This window comes from Macaca mulatta, chromosome 9, assembly GCF_049350105.2.
Source record: "Macaca mulatta isolate MMU2019108-1 chromosome 9, T2T-MMU8v2.0, whole genome shotgun sequence".
NCBI lineage: Eukaryota > Metazoa > Chordata > Mammalia > Primates > Cercopithecidae > Macaca > Macaca mulatta.
The window spans coordinates 26,316,805-26,337,941 of record NC_133414.1 but is presented as its reverse complement, the minus strand read 5'-3'; the positions used below and the strand labels follow the sequence as shown (position 1 = coordinate 26,337,941).

Below are 21,137 nucleotides of genomic sequence, written 5' to 3'. Positions count from 1 at the left end.
TTGAGACCATCCTGGCCAACATGGCGAAACCCTGTCTCTACCAAAAATACAAAAATTAGTTGGGTGTGGAGGCGTGTGCCTGTAATCCCAGCTACTTGGGAGGCTGAGGCAGGGGAATTGCTTGAACCAGGGAGTCGGAGGTTGCAGTGAGCCAAGATCACGTCACTGCACTCCAGCCTGGCAACAGAGTAAGACTCTGTCTAAAAAAAAAAATTCTTGAGACAGGGTTTCACTATGTTGCCCAGGCTGGAGGGCAGTGGAATGGTCAGTCCTCCCACCTCTGACTCCTAAGTAGCTGGGACTACAGGTACACGCCACTGTGCCTGGCTAATTTTTTTCTTTTTTTTTTTTGCTTGTAGACACAAAAGGTCTTCACGTTGCCCAGGCTGGTTTAAACTCCTGCGCTCAAGTGATCCGCCCGCCTCAGCCTCCCAAAGTGCTGGGATTACAGGCATGTGACACCACACCTGGCTAGCATAGACTTTTGTACATAACGACTTCGAAGGAGCCGTGGCACACCCATGTGAGACTTCCAGCAGACCATTAGGAAGATGAACCTTGGTACTGTACAGATGTCTCGATAAGAGATAAAAGTAAAACAAGGAGTCATTGGCGTAAGGTGGAAATTGACACTATGGAAGGGATTGACTAGGGAATATGAAATGGGGTTGAAGGTGGAGGATAGGATTTGGGATGAAATCCACAGGAGGTGGCAGGCTGATGAAGAGGGGCACATGGACAGGATCAGTAGCATAGTTAAAGGAACACGTAAGAGTGGTCTTTCTAAACCGTGGCTTAGTCTTTTCTCCAGGATTGTTAGAGATCCCTAGAAGTTCAGATGTATTCTTAAGGTGTTTCTAGAAGAGAAGGCTCTGGAACCTTAAGTCAGGGAGTAGGGGGATTCAAGAGGTGTCATAGAAGGTGACAAGTTCACAGGGCTGAAGTGTCCCCAGCCTTCCATGTAGCTGACTTGCCTGCCTCCCTGACATGCTGTCCCAAAGACCAGCACACCTACCTCGAAGACTTGCAGGAGCCCTTTGGAACTTTGTTACTGATGGAAATGCGTGATTGCCCAGAATGTCTTTGAGGGGGGACAGCTCAATAAAGATATATATTAATGTGACCTGTTCCTCACAAGTGGGTCATTCCCACAGGCTAGCTTTTGATAGCTTCATAATGATAATATTTGCAAGTCTGAGATTCTGTGTGTGTGTGTGTGTGCATGCACACGTGTGTGTGTGTATAACATTTTAGGTGAAAGAGAATCTTAGTGGTATAAATGTGCAGCCCACTGAGGGCAGGTACTGAAACAACTCCTTTTGTTCCCATCAGATAAACTTCATCCACACGTGCTACCTCTGTTAAATTTTAGTGCTTTACAGTTTAGTTAGCCCAAAGAAAGACTAAAATTTTCAGTTTAAAACATAGAAAGAATAGAACAAGGCCAAGAAGGAATAAAGTGATACTTTGTTTCCTCAGTGACCCTCTTCAAATATAGTTCTTAGAACTCCAGCTAGATGCAGTGGCTCACAGCTGTAACCACAGCCCTTTGCGAGGCTGAGGCAGGAGAATCACTTGAGCCCAGGAGTTTGAGACCAGCCTGGGAGAGTCAGCAAGACCCAGCCCTATAAGTAATAATAACAATAATAATAATAAAAGTAATAAATTAGCCAGGTGTGTGGTTGTGTTCGCTTGTAGTCCCAGCTACTTGGGAGGCTGAAGAGAAGATTGCTGGAGCCCAGGAGGTCAAGGCAGCAGTGAGCTGAGATCGCACCACTGCACTCCAGCCTAGATGACAGAGCAAGACCCTGTCTCAAAAAAAAAAAAAAAAAAAAAAAAATACAACTTCATCCTGAGAAGGAGTGGAAGCACAGAATGAAGAGAATATCAAACCAGGAAGACCAGCTCCTACTACTGGCTCTGCCCAAGGCAGCTGTGAGACCTCTCTAGACTTCAGTACTCTCCTAGGACTTCTTTTTCCATAAATAGTGTAGGATGATTATATTAAAATAGAAGCTTCTTAGGAACTAGGGCTGTGCCTACTCATTTCTTCCTATACTTGGCACCTTTTAAAAACTTTGAATTGAAGTGCAACATACATTCAGAAAAGTGCCCACATCATGAGTGTTCAGCTTAATGAATTTTCCACCAGGTGAACCACCTTGTGTATAATCATTACCAGTTAACAGCAAATAGAACATTACCAATCGTTGGCTTTATTTGTCTTCACTTTATAGGAGATGCCCAATAAATAATTTACTTAGTAAATGCACCTTAGTAAAAGGTGCAAACATGTTTTCTCACAACAATCCCTATATTTTCTTTTTTCTTTACTTTTTTTTTTTTTGAGACGCAGTTTCACTCTTGTCACCCAGGCTAGAGTGCAATGCCACGATCTCAGCTCACTGCAACCTCCGCCTCCCAGGTTCAAGCGATTCTCCTGAGTAGCCTCTTGAGTAGCTGGGATTACAGGTGCCTGCCAGCACATCCAGCTACTTTTTTGTATCTTTAGTAGAGATGGTGTTTCACTATGTTGGCCAGGCTAGTCTCGAACTCCTGACCTCAGGTGATCTACCTGCCTTGGCCTCCCAAAGTGCTGAGATTACAGGCATGAGCCACCGCACCTGGACCGGCTGTACTGAAGGGTGCAGTCTGTGACCCTGGAGCAGATAAAAATAAACTAGGGCCCCGTAATAGTGAGTCATTGGCATCCGTCCACAGCTCTATGAGTTGGCCAGTCAAACTAACCAGGCAGAGATTAATGCCTAACTAGAATGTGGATTGCTGCTTTGCAAAAGAACAGTTTAAAGATTAAGAAGGAGAAAAGAAGAATTCCTGGGCAATCACGTCCTTCCTCCATCCAGCTATGATGGCAGCTTTGATGAGTAATCCATTGATTGCTATGAGCCATCAGCTTCCCTCTTTCCCTCCCTTTGCTGCAGCAGTTTTCACTGCCAGTAACCACTACAGCTGTGCAGGGATTGTCACCAGGACACACCCCTCCACTCTGCTCCCCGCCACCTCCTAACAACCAACCATGCCTTAGATAAAGGGTGCAGGAATTGCAGCAAGGGGCTTTGGCCCTTGTGGGTGGATACCTGCATCAGTCACCGTGCCTTTAGACCATCTGTGTTTTTGGAGTTGGCTGTTCGTGCGTGTTCTGGAAGAAAAATTCATCACAAATGCAGAGTGAGCCAATACAATGATAAGAGATTCTCTGTGTGACTAATATAAAAACATGTGAAAGATAAGAAATGAAGTCGCCCTGTTTCAGCCTCTATTTATTTATTTACTTACTTACTTTCCTACTTATTTGAGACTGGGTCTCTCTTTGTCACCCAGGATGGAGTGCAGTAACGAAATCACAGCTCACTGCAGCCTCCTTCTCCCGAGCTCAAGAGATCCTCTTACCTCAGCCTCCTAAGTAGCTGGGACTACAGGCATGTACTGCTATGCCTGGCCAATTTTCTTTTTTTTTTTTTAACTTTCTGTAGAGACAGAGTCTTGCTATGTTGCCCAGGCTGGTCTCACACTGCTGGACTCGCAATTCTCTCACCTTGGCCTCCCAAAGTGCTGGGATTAGAGTCCTGTTTCAGCCTTTAAAATAAAAAAATATTTTAGGGTGTGTTAGTAAGTGAGGCGGTGGTGGTCATTTCTCTTTAAATGAGACTTTCCATCTATAACTTCTATTTTTATTACACTCTCTCAGGCCTGCTGGGTTCCTTCACCCTTAATTGCTGACATTCTGCCAACAAAGAAACATCCACTTAGTTTCTTTCTTACATAGTTGCAGGTTCCTTTTTTCTTACTGACTTGATGTTACCCTGCTCAGCCATTCAAAAAACAAGAAATAAGAGCATGATCTGGCCACGTGAGAAACAGAGGAATTATAATTGTGACCTTGTGCTGCACATACATACAGGAACCAAGACACAATTTTCTGTTAGATTTGTAATGATGGCTGAAGCATATGATTCTGAAAAATTCGAGAAAACTAGGCACATTTCCAGTGCTAGAATATGACTTCTGGGTTGTACTTACTTTGTACTTTGATAGTTTCAGGTTCCATATTCAGACCACAAATTTCAAAATCTAACTGCAAACACCTGTTAGTGACAAGTTACCACAAAACAATCTCCTTTCTTAGGGACATGCCTGGGAAACAGAACTCTTCCTTTTTAAGTACAAGCTTTATGCATAGATTTTTATTTATATAAAATGTTCGGCCCGAGTCTTTGTAAACAGCACTTACCCAGGTTATTTATTTTTTAATTCTAAATATAAACATGTATAAAATTTAGGAACTAAAATTTCCAAACTAACTGGCTTGCAAACAATATTATATAGATTTGTTGATTTGGTTTGTAGAATGTTTTTTATTCAACGAATTTTTTCATTCAGTGAATCACTTTGATGAGAATATTTAAAAGAATGAAGAATTGTGTATCAAAAAGATCACATTTTTTAGCAAGTTATTCTTTCACAAAATTATTCCACACATTTCTTCTCCCTCTGTTTCCACTCAAGATTCTAGAAGGATCTGAGGTGTTGTCTTCCTGTTAATAAGTCAGAGTAAGAGGATAACTCTATGAAGCTGCAAAAGTTGATGGGAAAAATTCAGATGCAAAAGTTCTAAGTTACATAAGGCTAAAATATCAGCCACAGAGCTTCCGAGTTTCTGGCTTGTTAGTTTCTCTGCCTCTTTGAGCCTAGACATGGAACAGTGTGTAAACTACACACCCAGAGCTAAGCCACTGGGAATCAAGACCAAGGCAATGTTCTGTTTCTCACATCTGCTCAGTATTGGCTTAGGTTTTCTCAAGAATTTATATTCGGGAGGAAATTCTGTAGGGGCGAAGTTACTTAAGTTCTCCTAATCCAACAGTGTGGGAAATAGTATCAAATAAATAAGTAGGCCACTTTTCAAAAGGGAGAGGTTACATCAATAAATTAGGAGAACTGTGGAATTCTGCCCATTGATGCAATAGCTTTTTTTTAAAATTGATTTTTAAACTGTCACCAGCTAGCAGTCTCCACATATCTACCACTTTCTTCATAAATAAAATTTGTGAGTTCTATAAAATTTGTGAGTTCTTTTCCAATCCATTTTCCACCCATACCCTAAATCCCCCAATACCAGTAGATGGGAGTCCACAGATACCCATGTCTGTGAAATAAAGAAATCCACAAAAGCAGCATTATTGTTCAACTCGGAATACTTCCCGCAACATTGTTGGCTGTTCTCTAACTGAATTAGAGCATTTCATTGTTGTGGGAACATGTTTAAAATGACCATCATTCATCATCGTCATCTGTCTCAATTATCCTGAAAACTTGGATTTTTAAAGAGCCATGTTGTATTTTTTCTTTGTCTCTAAAGTATATGGTTCAGATGTCAGATGTGGCATCTCTGATGATAGCATGGTAGAGTCCATTTTCTGGTTAGTTAAAAATCAGTACGTTCTAGAAATGCTCTGCTTGATTTCCATATAATGGGTGAATTGTTGTTTCCCCAAATCAATTCCTACCCCCTAAGTTTTGTGGAGGATGCGGTTGTTGGTCAGTGGTGGCAGGTCGTTCTGCTTGGTCCCACTCAAACAGTATAGCCGGGAATAGCCATACACAGCTCCAAGCATATAACCTCAATCCAGTTGATCTGAGAGCATTTCCCAACCACACAATCACAAAGGAATGCCTTCACATGCAGTAAAATAAGACAAAGTTGTGCTTTAACCTCACAAGAAGAAGAGGTCCAACTGTAGTAGAAAGCAAGCATTGACCAATAATATTATCAGCTGAAGTTGTGGGAGACACAAACTGGGGGGTGGCTCCCTGGTTCCAGCAATTTCCTCAGTTGCCCCAACTGCAGTATTCTATTCACTCCACTGCTCTTACAGGGGATCCACACGGCCCCTTGGTCACAGCACTTGATGGAAGGGTAGGTATTTTAGTCCGTTTGGGCTGCTGTAACAAAGTGCCATAGACTGGTTGACTTATAAACAATAAAAATTTATTTCTCACAGTTCTGGAGGCTGGAAGTCCAGGGTTAAGGTGCTGGCGTGGCTGGGCTCTGGTGAGGGGTTCCAGTTTGCATGTGGCCGGCATCTTGTATCCAGAAAGATGAACATTCTGGGAACTCTTTTATAAGGAAATTAATCCCATGACTTAATTAGCTCCCCGAGGCCCCCCTCCTTCTAGCATCACATTGGGGGTTAGGATTTTAACATGTGAATTTGGGGGAGACATAAACATTCAGTTCGTAGCAATATCTCATACACGGTAGGCTGATCCTTATGGTTCACGTATACTTGACCACAATGACTGGTCCAGGGGTAGATGTGTCATCCAAGCCAGACCAATCAAGTCTTTCTTGGAATTTTTCACACTGGAGTTTGGAGGGCAAAATCCTTTCCTCTTGGGTGATGAGGCAAGAATGTGAGCCTAAAGATGGAGGGAGAAGCAGAGACAAGAAGGAGAAAAAGAGAGGGAGACCCGAAGTCATCTGGGTTCCTGGTACTATTATAGATTGCCATTGTCACTTGAACTGCCTTCCTAAGCCTGCTGGTCCAACTCTTCATTCCTTTCTTTTTTCTTTCTTTTTTTTTTTTGAGACAGGGTCTCGTTCTGTCACCCAGGCTGGAGTGCAGTAGCATGATCATGGCTCTCTACAGCCTCAACCTCCCAGGCTCAGCTGATTTTCCCATCTCAGCGTCCCAAGTAGCTGACACTCCAGGTGCATGCCACCAGGCCCGGCTAATTTTTGTTTTTGTAGAGACGGAATTTCCCCATGTTGCCCAGGCTGGTCTCAAACTCTGGTTTTAAGAGAACTGCCTACCTCAGTCTCCCAGAGTGCTGAGATTACAGGTGTGAACCACTGTGCACAGCCTCGGCTCTTCTTTTCAATCACCTTTCTGTTTAAATTAGTTCAAATGGAGTTCCTGTCACTTGTAGTTGAGAAAATCCTGAATTGGACACTTATCAAAAAAAAGTACTTTACAAGGTCACTGTTAATGGCTGGTAAGCATCCTGTGATACGCGTATCTTTACATACTTTTCAAGTATTCTTCTATTATAGGACACTTCGATTGTTTAAAGACTCCCTGCACCATAATCAATGCTGTGATAAACATCCTTATTCAAAAAATATTGTGCACATCTCTGATTGTTCCATTAGACTTGCTCCTAAGACCACATGCACTTTGAAAGCTTTTGAGACCTTATAACCAAATTTCCCTGCCAGACAGTTGCATTTAATGTATATATCCCACAGTCACTCACGAAAGAAAGTGTCTATTTCTTCACGTTGTTACCACATATTAGATATTATCACTACATTTCTTTAACATGTTTCTCGATGTTATAGGCCAAAAGTGCTACCTCATTGTGTTTTTAGTTTGCGCTTCTTGGGAAAAATGGTCATTCTTACAAAGAAGCCCTGGATTTCCATCAAGTTGTGGAGTGTCACCCTGAGGACACTCGTATCACCCCCCTGAAGGCCTCAATGGCTGACTCACTCTATCAAAACGCTAACAGGGCTTCCTGCCATCAAAGGGTTTTGCCAAAACATCACATTGCCTCATTTTTTATCCTAAATACCAACAACCTTCTTCATTCTGCGAGGAGGGGAAGAGAGGCCATCAGTGAACATCCTAAAAGAGGACAGCAGGTAGTAGGAGTACCTTTTTAGTTTGTTTGGTGTTTGTTAAGTTTAGACTTGGTAACTAGAAAAGGGATAGGAATGCCTTTTAACTGACTCCAAGGAGGGGACTTCTATTGGTTCAGAATGCTCTCCATTTGGGGGTTGTTTATTTATTTATTTGTTTGTTTGTTTTTGAAACAGAGTCTTGCTCTGTCAGGCTGGAGTGTAGTGGCTTCATCATTACTCACTGCAGCCTCAAACTCCTGGGCTCAAGCGATCCTCCCACCTCAGCCTCCTGAATGGCAGGGACTACAGGCACATGCCACCATGCCCAACAAATTTTTGTATTATTTGTGGAGATGGTTTTTTGCCATGTTTCCCAGGCTAGTCTTGAACTCCTGGACTTCAGCAATTCTCCCACCTCAGTCTTCTGAGTAGCTGGGACCACAGATTTGCACCACCACACTTGATTAATTTTTAAATTGTTTGTAGAAACAGGGTCTTGCTATGCTGTCCAGGCTGGTCTTAAACTCCTGGCCTTAAGGGATCCTCCCTCCTTGGCCTCCCAAAGTTCTAGGATTACAGGTGTGAGGTACATTCCGGCCTTTTCAATGTTTTAGAAGAACGTGCTGAGTAGTATGCCCTTTTGTTTGGTATTGGAAAGACCTTGAATTTCAGAGGACATTTCAGGATTTTTCCAGAGTGTTTAGTGCTTGACCACCCAGTGCTCCTCACAACAGACCGAATGACATACTTTCTGTCTTTCCTCTGAAGTGCCTCCAAATAAGATGCATTTGCGTTCATCTTTTTCTCCCTTTCCATTAAGAAAAGACTAAATCTAGCATCGCACTGTCAGCAGTTGAGCTAGTGAACTCTGGGATTCTTATGAGGAGGCCCAGTGAAGAAATGGCCTTTCTTCCTAATTAAAGACTTGGGGAAGCATCCTCTAGAAGAGCAGTCCCCAACCATTTTGTCACCAGAGACCAGTTTTGTGGAAGACAGGTTTTGCATGGACTGGTGAAGAGCGGGGAGATGGTTTCGAGATGAAACTGTTCCACCTCAGATCATCGGGCATTAGTTAGATTCGCATAAGGAGCGCGCAACCTAGATCCCTCGCATGCGCAGTTCGTCATAGGTTTGTGATGCTATGAGACTCTCATGCCGCCGCCGATCTGACAGGAGGCGGAGCTCAGGCAGTAATGCTCCCTCTCCTGCCACTCAACTCCTGCTGTGTGGCCCTGTTCCCAAAAACCACAGACCAGGACCAATCCACAGCCTGGGGTTTGGGGACCCCCGCTGTAGAACACCTGCTGTTGACTTCTGTGCCCCAGTTTCCCAGGACCAAAAGCCCCTCTCTGTACATGTGTGGTGGGAGCACCGTATGGCTACAGAGCTAGCTGAGGCCAGAGATGTTTCACTGTGTCAATGCAGTGAAAGAAAGAAGGAGGAGGAACTAGTTTTATTTTTAGATTAAATATGCGTTGACATAACTTCCAGGTGTCTGAAAATTATTATGTGAAAACATTTTTATACAGAAAGGTCTGTACTCATATCCTTATTATTGTTGTAATGGCTTAAAAGTTGCATTAAGGGATATCTTTTTTTTTTTTTTTTTTTTTTTTTTTTTGAGACGGCGTCTTGCTCTGTCACCCAGGCTGGAGTGCAGTGGTGCCATCTCGACTCACTGAAAGCTCCGCCTCCCAGGCTCACGCCGTTCTCCTGCCTCAGCCTCCCGAGTAGCTGGGACTACAGGTGCTCGCCGCCACGCCCGGCTAATGTTTTGTATTTTTAGTAGAGACGGAGTTTCATCGTGTTAGTCAGGATGGTCTCAATCTCCTGACCCTGTGATACACCCGTCTCGGCCTCCCAAAGTGCTGGGATTACAGGCGTGAGCCAACACGCCCAGCCCTGATTTCCATTTTTTAATCAGTCTCCATCTCTATATATATGGATAGAGAATGTGTGTATGCATGTATATGTATTTACAGAGGGGTGTGTGTGTGTGTGTGTGTGTGTGTGTGTGTGTGTGTGTGTATATATATATATCCACCCCAGCTCTTGCCCTCCTAGCTTTTTAGGTTTTCTTTCACTTCTATTCCAGCGCTGTTCCTTTTCCCTAAGCTCACACCAGGCCCTTCATGCACCACCCCCCACATTCTCTGACTAAGGCGTAAAAAATTACTAATAAGAAAGTGGAGGCTGGGCATGGTGGCTCACACCTGTAATCCCAGCACTTTGGGAGGCCAGGGCGGGCAGATCACCTGAGGTCACGAGTTCGAGACCAGCCTGACCAACATGGAGAAACCCAGTCTCTACTAAAAATACAAAATTATCCAGGTATGGTGGTGCATGCCTGTAACCTCAACTACTTAGGAGGCTGAGGCAGGAGAATCTCTTGAACCCAGGAGGCAGAGGTTGTGGTGAGCCAAGATCATGCCATTGCACTCCAGCCTGGGCAACAAGAGCGACTCCATCTCAAAGCAAAAAAAAAAAGAAAGTGGAGATTTCCAGAAGAAGGAAAAATCCTACTCAGATATAGAAATAGGATGTTTTGCAGGATATAGCTTTCTAATTTAAACCTGGTATAAAGCACAACTTCCCCAGACCTCAGTTTTCAGTTTATAGCAAGACAAGGATTGCCTTTTCTCTAAGGTGGCATCCAGTTTTGTGATCTTAGGAGACATTGACTGGTATGACATAGGCAAACCCCTCTCTGCTTCAAACCTGTCTGGGAAGCCAAGCCCAGGGCTTGCTTTCATGAACCACTAGGCATCTCTGTCTCTGTTTCTGAGCTTAACCTGGTTTCCCTCTATCTCACCACCCATGGATGGGGCCAGACGGTGGTGTGTGTCACCACCACTTCCTGATGCCCACTCTGAGCCAGGCTGCATTTGGGGCTCCAGAGGGTTAATTTGCCCAAGGCATACACAATCCACAGGAGCGGAGCCTGGATTTGAACCCATATTGTCAAACTCCAAAGCCACGATCTTAACCACTATCCTGTGCTGTCTCCCAGGAGGAGGGTGGTTTTCAAACTTTTTCTCAGCACTGAAACATTTTAAGTGATGTCTTCCACAAAACCTCAAAAATGGAGCTGCCCTGGGGATCGCAGGGCAGGATCCTGGTTGTGGGCTACTTTGCCTCATCCACAAACCTAGATTGGCTCCCAGGTGCCTTCACAGAACTCTGAGCTGCATGAAGTGGGAAAAAAAAAAACATTCTCCTCCCCTGACTACACATGACTGTGACAGACAAAACCCACCTTGCCTGTCCGGAGCCTCCTGGTGATGGTCAGCAGTCAGCATCCACAGAGGCCGAAGCCCAAGAGCATGACTCACAGCTCATGCAGCACTTCCCACGGCCAAAGCGCCAGCAGCACGGTCTTCTTTTCTTTTCTTTTTTTTTTTTGTTGAGATGGAGTCTAGCTCTGTCGCCAGTCTGGAGTTCAGCGGCGCGATCTCGGCTCACTGCAACCTTCGGCTCCCAGGTTCAAGTGATTCTCCTGCCTCAGCCTCCCAAGTAGCTGGGATTACAGGCACACGCCACCACGCCCAGCTGATTTTTGTGTTTTTCAGTAGAGACAGGGTTTCACCTTGTTGGCCAGGCTGGTCTCCATCTGCTGACCTGGTGATCCCCCCACCTCAGCTTCCCAAGGTGCTGGGATTACAAGCGTGAGCCACCGCGCCCGGCCAACACGGTCCTATTTTCATACTTCCTTTGAGGACCACAGTAATGTTATCAGGAGATAAGCAGTTTCTGCACCTCCTCTGCCTTGACCCAAGCACATTCCAATAGAAGTGATAAGGTGACAACCTGTGGGCACCCATGTTGAGCACTGCTACCGCCAGCATTGCCAAGTTCATTTGTATCGATTTGTGTCATTTCCCTGAAGTTCAACATAATGGTCAAACAGGAGGGCTCTGCTATGGGGCAAGCCTAGGTTCACATTCAGGCTCTGCCAATTACTGAGCGAGCTTGGATCAACTAATTAAGATTCCATTTTCTCATCAAGAAAATGAGATCAAGTAAGTACAACCCTGTACAGTATCCATCACTATAAAGGTTAGACTAGCTATTATTATTACTCTTATAAGCTAATGAAACATAGTCTTCTAGTTACAAGAAAATGAAGAAGCAGGACACAGTGGCCCATGCCTGCAGTTCTAGCACTTTGGGAGGCTGAGGCAGGAGGATCACTCGAGGCCAGGAGTTTGAGACCAGCCTGGGCAACCTATTGAGACACTGTCGCTACAAAAAAAAAAAAAAAAACAAAAAAAAACTAACTGGTTGTGGTGGCACTCGTCAGTACTCTCAGCTACTTGGGAGGCCTAAATGGAAGGATTGCTTGAGAGCAGGAGCTGAAGGGTGCAGTGAGCTATGATTGTATCGGCGCACTCCTGCCCGGGCAACAGAGCAAGACCCTGAAGGAAGGGGAGGGGAGGGGAGGGGAGGGGAGGGGAGGGGAGGGGAGGGGGGGAGGGAGAAAAGGAGAAAGAAAGAAAGAAAGAAGGGAAAGAGAAAGAAGAGAAACAAAGAAAGAGAAAGAAGAGAAGGAAAGAAAGGAAAGGAAAGAAAAGGAAGGAAAGGAAGGGTAGGAAGGAAAGGAAGGAAGGAAAGAAAGGAAGAAAAGAAAAAGATAAAAGAATCAGTGTTTTCAAAAACTTTATGACTATACATGCCTATCTAATTATTAAGAGATGGACTCATGAAAACTTTTTAAGTTTGGATACCTTCCTTTTAAATTGTGTTTGAATTTCGAGTGAGTTTTCATTCTCAAATATATAACATTATGTAACATAGGATGTGCTACTTCTATTTTTCTTTCGGTCAGGTGTGCTATTACAAAGACGGATACTATATGATCAGAATTGGGGTGGATTGTCTTATCTATGGATAGCTAGATCCCAGGGTTTTAAGAGAACTTAGAAACTCCTCCCCATACTCCTCAGCCAAATACCAACTGCAGTGATAAAAATCAAACATTTTATGTGGCAGGTTTGAAAATCATTCATGCATCCTTAATATGTACCCATGCTTGCCAGTGGTACCAAAATTGGCTTTTAGGTCTTTAATGCCCCAGAAATAAGAATCTAAAATGCCAGTTTTCTACTGAAGAATACTGACTTCATTGCCACTTGCCTTGTGAAATACCCCAGTCTCTTTCTACTTGTGGACCAGTGGATTTATGATACACACAATTTGTTACTAAATTTGAATTGTTGAATTAGGAGTGCTTGAGAAATATGTGACCACAGACCAGGACTGTGTCACCTACTTGGCCTCAGTGTCATTTTTCCATAAGAATAATGAAAAGGGCCAGGCACGGTGGCTCAAGCCTGTAATCCCAGCATTTTGGGACACCGAGGCGGGCGGATCATGAGGTCAGGAGATCGAGACCATCCTGGCTAACACGGTGAAACCCCATCTCTACTAAAAATACAAAAAAGAAAAAAAATTAGCTGGGCATGGTGGCAGGCACCTGTAGTCCCAGCTACTCGGGAGGCTGAGGCAGGAGAATGGCGTGAACCCGGGAGGCGGAGCTTGCAGTGAGCTGAGATCGTGCCACTGCACTCCAGCCTGGGGCACAGAGCAAGACTCCATCTCAAAAAAAAAAAAAAAAAGAATAATGAAAAGATTATTTTTTGTTTCTGTGAAGAATTTCACTCATATACGAATGGTCAATAGGTACATGAAAAAATGCCCAGTGTCACCAGTCTTCAGGGAAATGCAAGTCAAAACCAGATGGGATACCACTTCATACCCACTAGAAGGGCTATTACGAAAAAGACAAAAAAAAAAAAAAAAATCACAAATGCTGATGAGGATGGAGAGAAGGGAAACCCTTATACAGTGTTTTTGGGAATGTAGCATAGCTGCTATGGCAAACAGTATGGGGGTTCCTCAAAAAATTAAAAATAGAACTACTAGGTCAGTTGCAAGGACTCATGCCTGTAATCCCAGCACTTTGGGAGGCCAAAGTGGGTGGATTGCTTGAGCCCAGGAGTTCAAGACCAGGCTGGGCAACATAATGAGATCCTGTTTCTTTAAAAAAAAAAACAAAAAACAAAAGAAATAGAACTACCTACCATATGATCCAGCAATCCCACTACTGGGCCTTTATCCAAAGGAAACAAAATCAGTATGTCAAAGGGATACCTGCTCTCCCATGTTTACTGCAGCATGACTCACTATAATAGCCAACCTAAGTGTGCGTCAACAAATGAATGAAGGTGATGTGGTAGATATACACTCAGCCATTAAAAAGAATGAAATCTTGTCATTTGTGACAACACAGACAAACCTGGAGGAGGTTATGTTAAGTGGCCTGAGAACTCTAGCAGGACAGTAAGCTGAGGCAATTGTAGAGCCCATCTTATTTCTCTGTCTTGCAAGGATTTCTGTCCTTTATTGCTTGATGTCTAGTATCTTGAAACTGTTGTTTCATGTATTTTTTTCTTTTTTGTTGTTGTTGTTCATGAGACAAGTTCTCACTCTGTTGCCCATGCTGGAGTGCAGTGGCACAATTACAGCTCACTGCAGCCTCCTGGGCTCAAGCAATCCTCACACCTCAGCCTCCCGAGTAGCTGGGACTACAGCTAATATATACCTATTTTAAGAAACTGGGTTTCATGTCTTGAAGTCCTGAGCTCAAGCCATCATCCCACCTCAGCCCCCTAAAGTGTTGGGATTACGGACATGAGCCACTGCACCCAGCCTGTCTTTTTTGTTTTTAAGGAAAGAGGATAAATCTGCTCTTTGTTACTCCATCTAGGCAAGCAGCAGAAGTCACAGGGGCTTATCCAAAGTATAATGACATCTTTAAACTACAGCAATAAAAGTCATTCCCTTCAAATCATTTAAAATTAAAAAACAAAGTTTTGTTACATTAGAAAAGAGTTTTGCAAACTGCATTATGTTAAGGGTATATATATCCTGTGTATGTAAGGATATATACCCATACTCAGTGGAGTTTCATGATATATCATGAGTTTTACAGCAAATGAAATTTACATGATCACAAGAAGAGTAAATAGATTCTGAATAAATTACTGAAATTTCTAACACCCAACATCATTTTCTTTTTTCTTTTCCTTTTTTTTTGAGATGGAGTCTCACTCTGTCGCCCAGGCTGGAGTGCAGTGGCTGATCTTGGCTCTCTGCAAGCTCCGCCTCCTGGGTTCACACCATTCTCCTGCCTCAGCCTCCCGAGTAGCTGGGACTATAGGCACCTGCCACCGTGCCCAGCTAATTTTTTGTATGTTTAGTAGAGACAGGGTTTCACCTTGTTAGCCAGGATGGTCTCGATCTCCTGACCTCATGATCCGCCCGCCTCAGCCTCCCAAAGTGCTGGCATTACGGGCGTGAGCCACCGCGCCACAGCCTCCAATGTCATTTTCTGTGTGGCTTTAACCCTTGGCATAACTGGTCAGTAAATACAAAATTGGGTCCTTTTATGACTGTACCTGAAGTACACTGGATATGGGTTGAACTCTTCCCACCTTCCTGAGAATTTAATCTCTAGTTATTTCTCAGCGTTCCCAAATGAGTCCTCCCTTGCGTCCACAATTCAGCCTGTCAGCTGCAGTTACCACAGAGCATCTGCCACCTCCTCCGCCAGCCCCTGCTGCATTTCCTGGTTCTCCCTGAGAAGCCTCTTCTAGGATCCTTAGTGAAGCCTTTGCTGACGGTGCCTGTTGAAGGAGTGCCCGTATCAGTGCCAAGGGCTGCCTAAAGCTGCCAGGCAGGGCTAGGTTTCTCACAGAGGCAGGGGACCCTGAACAGTTCTGAACATAACCTGCTTCTGGCCTTTAACTCCTCCCAAGATCTTACAGTCTCTGAGGAAAGCAGTTCAGTTTATGGCCAAAGGAGTCAGACAGGGAACAGAGTTCATATCACCCTCTTGTTCCCTCTTCCCTGCCACCCTGACTCAGTCAAACTTCTTCTCCTTCCTTCCTTACAAAACAAAAGCCCTTGTGCTCATCAGCCAATGACCACAAATATTTGATGGGGACAGAGGGAGAGAAGAGTAAATGTTTTATGTGCTAGCAATATCTGAATGCAAAAACGGGACAACCCGTGTGCCTTGTTCCCTAGCCACTGGCCCTTACTAGGCCACGTAGTGTGGATGTGCCTGAAATTCAGAGCTCAGTGGTTGCCCAGTATGCAGCCTCCGTGGAATGTCTCCTTGAGGAGCTGTTCTTAGATTCTCCCGCAAAAACCTAAGAGCAGAGGCCACCTTACCCAGGTGGTTTTGCGTTGCTCATCGGCAGCCTAGACTATGGTACTCAGATAGTAGCTTCTGATATCGAACCTCACATTTCTCATGCTCAAAGGAGGCACAACCTAAGTCAGACACAGCTGTGGTCGGCGTCCTTCTCCCACTCCTCTTCCAGGCTTCCGCCAACAAATTGGTACAGCCGAGTCTCATTTCCTTAGGGGTCCTGGAACTTCCTTTTCACTGTGATTACAAAACCATTTATTAGAGGATACATTTATTCCTCAGGCACATTAATGGAGTCCAGATTCTGCTTGGATAATATGGACAGACAGATGTGCAGTGTTTTGGGCTACTTTTAGATGAGCAACACTGTTTACACAGAATTCGTCCGAGACCACCCAACTCATTTCACATGTAGCCTCCAGCTTTCCAAGCCCTTAGCCTCCAGAGGAAAAGAAAAAATTTGGTAACTCAGCGCCCCACCCAGTTTTGAAGACATGACTTAATACTGAAGGAATTTGCAAGCCTGCACTGCCAATCAACATGCCTACATCAAATAAACCATCTTTTCTTATTCTGAAAAATGGAAAGTGGTTCTAGAAACATTCTGCTCTCTGACTTTCTTCCATAGTGTCCATGTCTCATTTGAGATCTGGAGAACTCTGAACAAAGACCGTAAGCCTAAAAAGTAATAACGATGCATGAAACACTTGGTATTTGCTCTTCCTCAAGTCTTCCACTTTCTATTTCACATCAATTGCCTTCTCCCCTTAGCTCTATATTATGCCTAATGATATTGTTAATAATTTTTGGCATACAGTGTGTTACATTTTTCCTAGTATTTGCATATATCAGTAATTTGTTGGCACCTTATGTAACTTCGAGAAGCAGGTAAGGTGGTGTCTTAGTCTGTACAGGCTGCTGTAACAAAATGCCATAGATTGGGTGGCTTATAAACAACGGAGATTTCTTTCTCACAGTTCTGGAGTCTTGGAATTCCCAGATCAAGGCGCTGGCAGATTCAGTGTGTGGTGAGGGCCCACTTTCAGACGAGATCGGGTGCGTTCTAGGTGGTATGGCCATAGACGAGGTCCCACTTGTGTCCGTAGATGGTGCCTTCTCACTGTGTCCTCACTTGGCGAAAGGGGCAAGCAAGCTCTTTGGGATCTCTTTTCTAAAGACACTAATCCCATTCACGAGGGCTCAGCTTTCATGACTTAATCACCCCTCAAAGTCCCCACCTCCTAGTATCATGGTGATTCAATTTCAACATCTGAATTTTGGGCAGGGTTGGGGAGTTGGGGGTTCACAAACATTCAGACCATAACAGGCAGGTGGTAGCAGCAGCTCCATTTTCCAGATGAATTAAATGAGAAATCAAGTGAGTTTGCCAAAGCGTCCCAGAAAGTAACTGGTTAAGTCAATTATTCCAGCTGATCATAATAATTTCTTTTTCCACATTGCATCTGGAAACCATTGCCTGCTTTTAAGTTTTGTTGTGTTGAGTTACGTAGAGATAGCACCACATTATTGATGTATATTATATGTTATGTTACTTTATGGTTTACCAAGACCTAAGGGTACATTTATGCCTTTTCTTTCTAAGCCCTATCTGAATTTGGTCAGTGATTTGTATAGAAAATGTGAACCCAGTAAATAATATTCTAGTGTTTTTCTGTAAACACCAACAAATTTTAGCTACATGGGGGCTATTCATAGAACTAAAAGGCAGCAGAGCTTGGGAGAGTAGAAAAAGCATTGGAATAAAAGCTAAGACACTCGGTTCTAGGTCTGGCTTTGTCCTTAATTCACTACCATGTCCACTCCCTTCCCTTTTACAGATAATACAAGAAGCAAATTCAATCCAATAAACATATATCAAGGGCCTATTGGGTAAAGCACTTTACATATGACATTAAAGTTAAACCTCACAACAACCCAAACGGGTAGGTGTCACTGTACTCATTTTCTAGAAGAGAAAGCATCAGGGAGCTTAAGACAGGGGCAGGGCAGAATCTGGGCCACTCTTCGAGTCCCACACCATGTTCCTTTCTATGTCCAAGGCCCTGTTCAGTGTTAAGGAACCTTCAAGGAGATAGATGTAAAGTCCCCATCTTCAAGCTGCTTTCAAAACAGCAGAAGTGGGTCTGGTGCAGAGACTCACGCCTGTACTCCCAGCATTTTGGGAGGCCAAGGCATGAGGACCACTTGAGCCCAGGAGTTTGTGACCAACCTGGATGACACAGCAAGGCCCTGTCTCCACAGAGATACAAAAATTAGTCAGTTCCAGTAACTCAGGAGGCTGAAGCAGGAGGATTGCTTGAGCCCAGGAGTTTGAGACCAGTCTAGGCAATATAGTGAGACCCTATCTCTACAAAAACTACAAAAATTTAAAATTTAAAAAACAACAGCAGAAGTGAACAGATGCATATGCAGTGAGCAAGGGGTAGCTAGTATAACAAGGAAGTAACCAGTGCTGCCTGCATGGGTGCTACACGCAAAGGAAGCGGGTTGGCTGGAGAGATCACTTCTGGCCAACAGCTGTGGTGGGGTGAGGTTTGGGTGATATTTTATAATGAAAGTGGAACTTAATTTGGATATCTAAGCATGATTATGATTTTGACAGGCAGAGATGTGGCAGAGAGACATTCTGGATACAGGGTATTTTAGTCCGTTCTCATTCTGCTGTAAGGACATACCGAGACTGAGTAATTTATAAAGCAAAGAGGTTTAATTGACTCACAGTTCTGCAGGGCTGGGAAGGCCTCAGGAAACTTACAGTCATGGCAGAAGGGGAAGCAAATACGTCCTTCTTCACATGGTGGCAGCACGGAGAAGTGCAGAGCGAAGGGAAGGGGGAACCCCTTATAAAACCTTCAGATCTCGTGAGAACTCACTGTGATGAGAACAACATGGAGGTTGTTCTCCACGATAATTGAATCACCATGATTCTCCCCCAGGTCCCTCTCATGACGTGGGGATTATGGAAACTACAGTTTAAGATGAGATTTGGGTGGGGACACAGCTAAACCCTATCAGAGGGAGTATTAACAAGATACAAAGATGTAAAATACAAAGATGGTAAAATGCAGGGTATGCACTAGATTTAGTCCACAAGTTGGTGTGGGTGGAACATAGACCCGGGCTACTCAAAGGGTGGCCTGGGGACCTGCAGCACCCGCATCACCTGGGAGCTGGTTAGAAATGCGTAAAAGGCCGGGCGCGGTGGCTCAAGCCTGTAATCCCAGCACTTTGGGAGGCCGAGGCGGGCGGATCACAAGGTCAGGAGATCGAGACCACAGTGAAACCCCGTCTCTACTAAAAATACAAAAAATTAGCCGGGCGCGGTGGCGGGCGCCTGTAGTCCCAGCTACTCAGGAGGCTGAGGCAGGAGAATGGCGTGAACCCAGGAGGTGGAGCTTGCAGTGAGCCGAGATCGCGCCACTGCACTCCAGCCCGGGCAACAGCGTGAGACTCCGTCTCAAAAAAAAAAAAAAAAGAAATGCGTAAAAAATTAGCTGGGCATGGTGGCACGCACCTGCAATCCCAGCTACTCTGGAGACTGAGGCAGGAGGATCTCTTGAGCCCAGGAGTTCGAGGCTACAGTGGGCTATGATGGCATCATTGCACTCTAGCTTGGGCAACATAATGAGACCCCAAGTGTAAGGGGGGAAAAAAAAGAAGGAAACACAGATTCTAGGCCCCACCCCAGACATACAGAATCACAGTCTGCACAAGTGATCCATGCACAGTGGAACACACTGGAGTGGAGTGCAGGTCACACTCAAAGGCAGATTGTGATCAGGCCAATAGAGAAGCTGCCAAACCTGTTGGTCAGGTGGAGGCTTTGCAGCAAGATGGGGTCTTGTGTTAAATCTCCACCCTGGCTCCAGCAACATGACTTCCCAGCTGTGGCACCTTGGGCAAAATTACTTAACAAGGTTACTTAAATTGGGATGAGAACAGTACCTACTACCTGCCTCATAAGATTTGTTTTTAAAATCGACTTTATTTTTCAGAGTACTTTTAGCTTTACAGCAAAGCTGTCTGGGAGGTACAGGATTTCTCATATAGCCCCCCATAGCCTCCCCGCTTATCAACATCCCCTGCCAGAGTTGAACATTTGTTACAAGAAAACCTACATCAACACATCATTATCACCCAAAGTTCTTAGTGTGCATTAGGGTTCACTCTCGGTGATGTACATTCTATGAGTTTAGATCTGTATGATGATATCAATCCAGTGGAGTAGTATCATACAAGACAGTTTTACTGCCCTGAAAATCCTGTGTTTTGCCTCTTTCTCCCTGCCTCCCACCTAACCCCTGCCGACCAATGATCTTTTTACTGTCTCCATAGTTTTGCCTTTTCTAGAATGTCATTTAGTTGGAATCTTACAGTGTGTGGCCTTTCAGATTGACTTCTTTCACTTAGTAATATGCATTTAAGTTTTCTTCATGTCTTTTTATGGCTTGATAACTCTTATTTGCACTGAATAATAATTCATTGCATGGATGCATCACAATTCATTCATTCATTCACCTACTGAAGGACCTCTGGGTTGCCTCCATAGTTTAGCAATTACATATAAAGCTGCTGGCCAGGTGCGGTGGCTCATGCCTGTAATCCCAGCACTTGGGAAGCCAAGGCAGGCAGATCACTTGAGGTCAGGAGTTTAGACCAGCCTGGCCAATGTGGTGAAACCTCATCTCTACTAAAAATTAAAAAATTAGCCTGGTGTGATGGCACACACCTGTAATCCCACCTACTCAGGAGGCTGAGGCAGGAGAATCACTTGAACCTGGGAGGCGATGTTGCTGTGAACCAGGATCATGCCGCTGCACTCCAGCCTGGGCAATAGAGTGAGACTCCGCCTCAAAATAAATAAATAAATAAAGCTGCTATAAACATCTAGGTAATTTTTTTGCAGACAAGTTTTCAATTCATTTGGATAAATATTAAGGAGTGTGATTGCTCGATCGTACCTCATAGGACCGTGTTAGGATTCATGTAAGTAATGTGCTTACTAATATGCCAGGCACTTGGTAAATTTAAATGCTCAGTAAATGATTCTGAGAGTCAGGCTTGCCCCTAACATTTATGGGTCCCAGGACAAGAATACAAAGGCCGATCCACATACCCTTTGCCCAGATAGTTAAGGTTTTGAAACTTGATAGCTTTGTTCATGGCCAAGCTCAGGTTTTCACTCGACCTGGAGATTGACTAAAGGAGCCAGGCTCATCCCTACAGGCTGCAAGCCTGAGCAGACCATGGTATCTG

At 44.3% G+C, this 21,137-nt stretch overlaps 1 protein-coding gene across 3 annotated transcripts in view; it reads left to right on the top strand.

The window, feature by feature from the left end:
* Positions 1–21,137, top strand: part of PRTFDC1 (phosphoribosyl transferase domain containing 1) — a 108,762-nt gene that overhangs the window by 50,671 nt on the left and 36,954 nt on the right. The gene's annotated exons all lie outside the window — the stretch shown is intronic.